General features: G+C 34.7%; 1 protein-coding gene across 6 annotated transcripts in view; it reads left to right on the top strand.

The window, feature by feature from the left end:
• The first annotated feature begins 1,953 nt into the window (after window positions 1–1,953).
• filip1b (filamin A interacting protein 1b) overlaps window positions 1,954–7,011 on the top strand; it is a 32,129-nt gene continuing 27,071 nt past the window's right edge. For 4 of the 6 annotated variants that reach the window (XM_067418192.1, XM_067418191.1, XM_067418190.1 and 1 more), the window contains exon 1: window positions 1,954–2,396. The gene's annotated coding sequence lies outside the window, so the exon portion shown is untranslated. The remainder of the gene's footprint in view (window positions 2,397–7,011) is intronic. The other 2 variants (XM_067418187.1, XM_067418186.1) reach the window with 2 other exon arrangements.

Here is a 7,011-nt window from a genome sequence, read left to right as displayed (position 1 = left end):
GTAGGCGGTTGACTGGTGTTTTTCTCTTGCGGCTTGTTTTTACTTTTTCAGTCAAGAACCTGGAGAAAATTTGAAAGAAGCATGATTTCCTCAAATTATCTTTAAAAACCTTAAAGCCCTGTTTAAAGTTCGTCTTTTTAGCAAACAAGTGCTTGAGGACGTATTGATGGCATCTGTGGAGGAACATGATATGGACATGATATCTTCAGGTACTCCGTCCACTAAATAAAAAAAAAACAATAGTTATGCGAAGTTAGAAACATATATTTGGTAACTCCAAAATAAAATTGCAAACACAGCCTTTTTTTCTTTTTTCTTTTTTTTTAAAGTGGCCAGTAGAGGGCGCTGTTTTGTACTGTTAGCTCTAAACTGAGGTCAACCAAATGACAATGAAATCTCTGTCCAAACGAGCTCAGTGTCTGATGAATAAGTGTCCTGTTTCATTGCTGTACTTTAATCTACATATTCTAACTCTCTAAAATGAAATAATAGCCTATGCAGGAATGCTTCAGTGCCGCCCACAGTCACTGCTGAAGTAAACTAGCATTTGTATCATGTCTTGTTTTGTAGAACCACAGAAAAGCAGCATTCATGTGTCCAAGATTGACATATTTACATCTGTGGGTGATGTTGTGCATATTCTCATAAATTAGTATGTGTTCTGGACTCTGCCAAAATCTCATATTCATCGCAGTTCACACACGTTTAGTTTTTTCTGTGCTTTCACTTGCACAAATATACTGCATTTTTCATATTTTTTTGTTTCTTAAAGATTTGTTCAAGGCACAATATGTAAGATTTTTTATTAAATACCCAAAAACCACTAGAACAAATTTATATATTTTGTTGCCCTGTGTTATCTCTAAATGTGTCCAAGAATTTTTAACTAGAAATAAGCAATTTTAACCAGGACACGGATCGTGTCCGTTCGTCGCCTGTCAATGACCCTTGTTACCTGCGGTTTAAATGTATTTTGGAGACTAAAGACTCTTTAATATTGTGTGTTTTATTAGACAGGTGAGCAACTGTTTGGAGAGCAGAAAAAGGTGGCGTCAACAAAGATACGCATTTGTTTTGAATAAGTGGCGAAACATTGTGGCTTTAAGTTGTGTACCATTTCGGATTTACCACATGTAAAAAACAAACAAACAAAAATATGATTTTTGTTAGTATAAATATTTAGTTTGATATGAATGCTGGAGATATAGTTCTCTGAATTAAGGAGATTGATTTCAAGCTCTTGAGCAATAAATGAATGTGCTCTCGTCATGGCTAACTTGTTGCGAGACAACAAGTGTTGTTGCCAAACAGCTTTACAGTAGAAACTGAGCTGTAAACAAGCCTGTTTAAATGACTCTGAGACATTTCTGACACGTCTGTGTCAGTGTTTGTCATGACCTGCTGTCACACTTGTGGCACTTTTGCTAGACTTTGCCAAAAGTCAGGGAATAACTGTCTCCTAATCCAGTTCTGCTTGTTTTACATTGTCACTTTTATTGCATGCTTCAGCTTAGTGAATGAATCCCACAAAAACATGTCTCAGTCACAGTTTATCCTAAACTCCAAAGAACGATTAAATAAATTTAGGTCACTCTCATTATCACATCTCATCTCACCTGTGATGCATCAAGATTTTTTACTTTTCCATTTTTGATTTTCCAAAAGTGATCCTCTTAACTGTAATACAGTAAAAATAATACTAATAGAAATGTATTTTTTAATAATTAAATCAGCTCCCCTTCATGTTTCCCCTTCATTCTCTTCATTCATAGTGTTTGATCTACCTGAGACATAAAGTTAATTTCTTTCCCAGCAACTGCTTGGGTAGTTATGACAGTCTTTTGCTCATTTGGCGGAATACCGTGGTCCAGTTGTCAGCAGGGTTCTCAGACGTCTGTTTCAACCCCCTCAGCTGCTAAACGCTATGAGAGACTGAGCGCATGAGTTAAAATTAGCTCTTAGTCAACACACAGCTTCACGGGTCAGGACATAAAGGACTTTGGGGTCTCTCCAGACAGTCTAAACTGTCCCGTCTTTCCCTCATCCAGGACATTGAGAAGGCTAAAGAAGTGAGCTGGAGTGATACCAACCAGATCTATTCCCTCTTTTCTTATTGGTCATTCTCTATCTCTCTTTTCTCAGTCATTCTGCTCGCTCAGGCTTGGACTGAGGACAATACAGTTCTCACAGACCGCTAGTGCTTGGACAATCTCTGCAGGAACTGAAGACAGAGTAAAGGCAGGACAGCGAGAAGGAGCGTCTTTGTGATGGTTTATTCCAGGAACAGATGGACATTAAAGTGGACGTTTCCTTTGACACGCTTTTAAAGTCTTCACTGACTTTGACACACAGTCATCTGTGAACTGATACCTGTAACTTGGGACCATATAAAAAAGGTATGTTGAGCACTTCTTAAAATATTTTTTGTGTGTGTGTAGATATATGTATGTGTGTATATACATTTACATGTAATTTAATACCATTTAATAATTACTTTAAATAATTAATAATAAATGTGTATATATGGGTGTGTGTACAGTATTTTTTGGCCAATTTTTTATTGTTTTTTTCTGCCTTTGTTGTTCTTATAAAACGAATAAAAACAATATTGAGATGAATTTTTTTAAAATTATTTAAGTAATTATTAAAGGGTATAAAATTACGTGTGTGTGTGCCTGTGTGTGTGGACGTTTCTTTTGATGTGTTTTACGTATGCGTATACGTGTGTGTATGTAAGTATATATATATATATATATTAGTTTACATTTTAATATTAATTACAATTTTATATAATTTAATAATTACTCAAATAATTATGTAATTAAATAGTATATATGTATATATGGGTGTGTGTGTGTGTGTGTGTTTATGCAGTTTATTACAATTCTTGATGGCCAAAAGTATGTTTTTGTTCTTGTACATTTTTGCTTTTTCATTCATTTTGTGTTAATATTTGATGTTTACTGTTTAAATTCAGCAGAAAAGCTTATAATCAACAGGGTTTTTTTAGTGTTAACAACCTGTATAGTGTGATAACATGCACCGCTCTATTTCTAAGCAGTCAGATTCATTTTTGCCTGGAAGATGAGCCATATCTAGAGACTTGGCGGTGGGATCTTTGAACTTGTCAATAGCCTCTCACATCTTTTGCAGGACTTATCAGAATCTAGTTTGATTTGTGTTTATGTGACCATGTAACGGAGAGGTTTGTTGAACTCTGACTTCATTGTGAGCAAGGGCAGCTTTCAGGAAGCGCTTCACCAGATTGCACTTAGCGATTCCATTTCCTACTGAAGGAGTTGCTCTGACACGGGCCCAGGGGAGCCGACTGGCAACTTTACAGCGCTTTGAAGTCGTCAATGACAGAGATGATGTCTTAAATCAGCCTGTGTGACTCAATACTCTCGCTGGACTTTAGGATCTGTCTAAACATTTCAGTTTGTGGAGGAAGTCCACATGTGAGTGAGTAGAAAGAGATGAAGTCCAGAATGCTTTTGTTTAGACTCAGGAAGAACATTGCAAATAATGTTGGAATTCCTGAGTTGTCATAATGTGGCGTACTTTGATATATACAATGGTACTGAATTATATACTATTATACATATACTGTAAATCATTCAGTGCACTATTATGGTCTCTTGGGAGCCGTGTGGCAGCGGTTTGTGTCTGATTTGTTGCGTGCCCGCAGGAATGACCAGCCCAATGTTTCCTTTGAATCATCTTCCACAGTTAGCGTCTGAACTAATGACCTGACGCGCTGCGATAAGACATGGTGCGTGACATCATCGCTCTAATTCTGCACCGCCATGCGAGAAACGACAACAAGCCTCCACTGCTACTTTTGGTGCTTGTCGTCATGACAACAAAACAGAGGCTTCTTGTTTAGATGCTTTGTTTAGTTAATTGACATATGTTTAGTTTATTTTTAACAAAAAGCATGCAGGTTCTAAATGCCATCATCGCTGTTTATTGAGTTTGCAAAAAAGTACAGGTATTTGCTGAAGTACTATGTAAATACTGTGTGTGAGTACCATAGTATTTAGAACATGCGGCAGGATAAATACCATGGTGTATGAATATTTCATTTTGGCATTTTGCATATACTAAAGTACCACGGTAATACTATAGTTTTGGACATCTTGGTAGTGCCATAGAAGAAAAGGTTATATATAGAACTTTAAAAGGTTCTATCGGCGCTACGTATTTGAAACCCCTAAAAGGATCACTGCAAAAAATGCTTTTCTTACTTAGTATTTTTGTCTTGTTTCTAGTCCAAACATCTAAAAATTCTTAAAACAAGAAGTATTTACTAGACAAGCAAAAGTAATTGTCGTTTTTTGGGAAAAATACCTCAAAATTAAGAGAGTTTTTGCTTAAAATAAGCAAAATAATCTGCCAATGGGGTAAGCAAAATAATCTTAAAACAACATTATTTTTCTCACCCCATTGGCAGATCATTTAGCTTATTTTAAGCAAAAACTCTCTTAATTTAGCCCTTAATTTAGGGCTATTTTTTCCCAAAACAAGACAATAATTTGTACTTGTCTAGTAAATGTTTCTAAATGTAAGAATTTTTTTATATTTAGATTAGAAACAAGACAAAAATACTAAATAAGAAATGCATTTTTGCAGTGTTCTGTATAGAATCCATTTTAAGTGCCAAAAGGGTTCTTTTTTGTCATTATAGAACCTTTTTAGCATTAAGGTTCTTTGGAGAATACTCAACTATACTTCTATATAGAACCTTTTCAGGGTTCCAAATATAGCGCCGATAGAACAGTTTCTTCTAAGAGTGTATTCTTTGAAGTTTTATATAAATATGTGTATGTTACATTACCAAAGGCAAAAAGCATGGTAATACCATGGTATATGAATATAGATAGCCACTACAGTAGCCTATTTATCAATCTACAGTGGTATCACAGGGTGTTGGGGCATGTACTGTTGTATTCTTTGCAGAAAACAATGTACTGTAAATACCATAGTGTATATATGTATGTCTCTTATATATATATATGTATATATATATATACATCAGTATGATAGTGCTGGTCAAAATTGGGGTCAGTCATTTTATTTTATTTAAAAAAAAAATTAATACTAAATTAAATTGATCAAAAGTGACAGTAAAGACATTTACAATTAAAATAAAGGCTGTTCATCAAAGATTCCTGAAAACAATGTATCATGCTTTTACTATGAAGTATGAACTATGAAGCAGCACAACTGTTTAATATTAAATCATCATATTAGAATGATTTCTGAAGGATCATGTGACAGTGAAGACTGCAGTAATGATGCTGAAATGCACAGGAATAAATTACATTTTAAAATATATTTCAATTAGAAAAAAACAGATCTTTTAAATTGTACAAATATTTCGCAATATTACTGTTTTTAATGATCAAATAAATGCATTCTTGCTGATGAGAAGAGACTGTCAAAAACATTTTTAAAAGTCCTCTAACCTTTTAACAATACTGTAATCCTTAGGTATCAGTGTTGGGGTAACGCATTACAAGAAGGCGATATGATACATACTTTGGCTTCTGGGAAACATGTAGTTATTAGCTTCTGAAGGGCAGTACCAAATAAAAAAATATGATCTTTAAACAAAATAAGAAAAATGATCCTCAACAGTTTTCACCCCTGCTCTTAATGCATTGTGTTTCATGAAAGCTTGATTCCGCCACTAAATATATATTTTAACAAAAGGTAATTGCGACTTTTTATCTCACAATTCTGACATTTTTTATCACAATTGGGAGTTTGCATCGTACAATTCTCACGCAATTGCTTGTTATAAAGTCAGAATTGTGAGATAAAAAGACGCAGTTACGCAATTCTGAGAAAAAACTGTCAGTCTTTTTCCCTCCTCATAATTGGACATTATAAAAAAAAAAAAAAACGTTTATATCTCACAATTCTCAGAAAAAAAAGAATCTGAATTGTGAGATGAAAAGCCGCAATTACCTAAACAAATGACTTAATATGAAACATTGAAACAGTCGTGGATCATCCGGGTAACGGCAGACTCAAGGGTATGCAAACTTTTGAATGTGGCAGACTGTATAAATTCAGTCATTTTGTCTTGTGGGCTTTATGTAAACATCTGTTATGTGAGGCTTTTGCAGTTTCAGAGTCTGAGAATCACCAATTGCTGTTTACACTAAATGCCCAGTACAGTTTACATTAATGTTTACATCCAAAGTAATCATTTTGGTAATATAAAATACTTTTCAGATGTAACTTTAATTTGATTACCACCCATTTAAAATGTAACCCAAATTCTGTTTTTTAAGTGACATGTATTTCGTAACACTAACGTAATGCATTACTTTTCTAAAAAAGTAAAGCAATTAGTAATTTTTTAAGGGAGTTACGCAATATTGTAATGCATTACTTTTCAAAGTAACTTTTACTAAGTACCATTGTATAACCGTCTGATATGATCACTTTATACTGCCACAGTTAGAGTAGTTTGTTGTATTTTAGCAGTCACATTTTATGTCTATAGGACTCTGAATGCAGAAAGTGAGGTGTGTTTGTTTTAAAAGGAGTTGCCTGACTTAAACTCTTCACCTGTTAGTACTCAAGGCTGTATAGCCTCGGTCTTCACTCCTTCTGGAAGGGTGTGTGTGTCTCTAAAAGTGACACAGCCGTGGGATGTAGGATTAACATTATATCATGGCAGCTAAAGCAGACTCTGTGGTGAGGTCATCTCTCCGCTGCAGCCCACACCTATTGTCAGAAAAAACACGGCAGCGAGCCAAAAGCATTACTGCAGACGCTGAGAGATCTGGGGTCGCTCATGGCTTTCTCTGCAAGACTCTTGGAAGAACCCTTGGAATTTTTTCTCTCTCTATGGATTAGTCGTAACACACTACTAATTACTAAATTGATGTTTAGTTTATTCTTTAAGGTCACCATGAAATCAAAATGGACAAATCTTGTTTTTTTTATGGATTATTGCAGTATTTATTATGAATAATCTATCTGTGCACATCATTA

Source organism: Pseudorasbora parva, chromosome 15 (genome assembly GCF_024679245.1).
Source record: "Pseudorasbora parva isolate DD20220531a chromosome 15, ASM2467924v1, whole genome shotgun sequence".
In the NCBI taxonomy this organism is placed as follows: Eukaryota; Metazoa; Chordata; class Actinopteri; order Cypriniformes; family Gobionidae; genus Pseudorasbora; species Pseudorasbora parva.
This window is presented reverse-complemented; position numbering and strand designations above follow the sequence as displayed.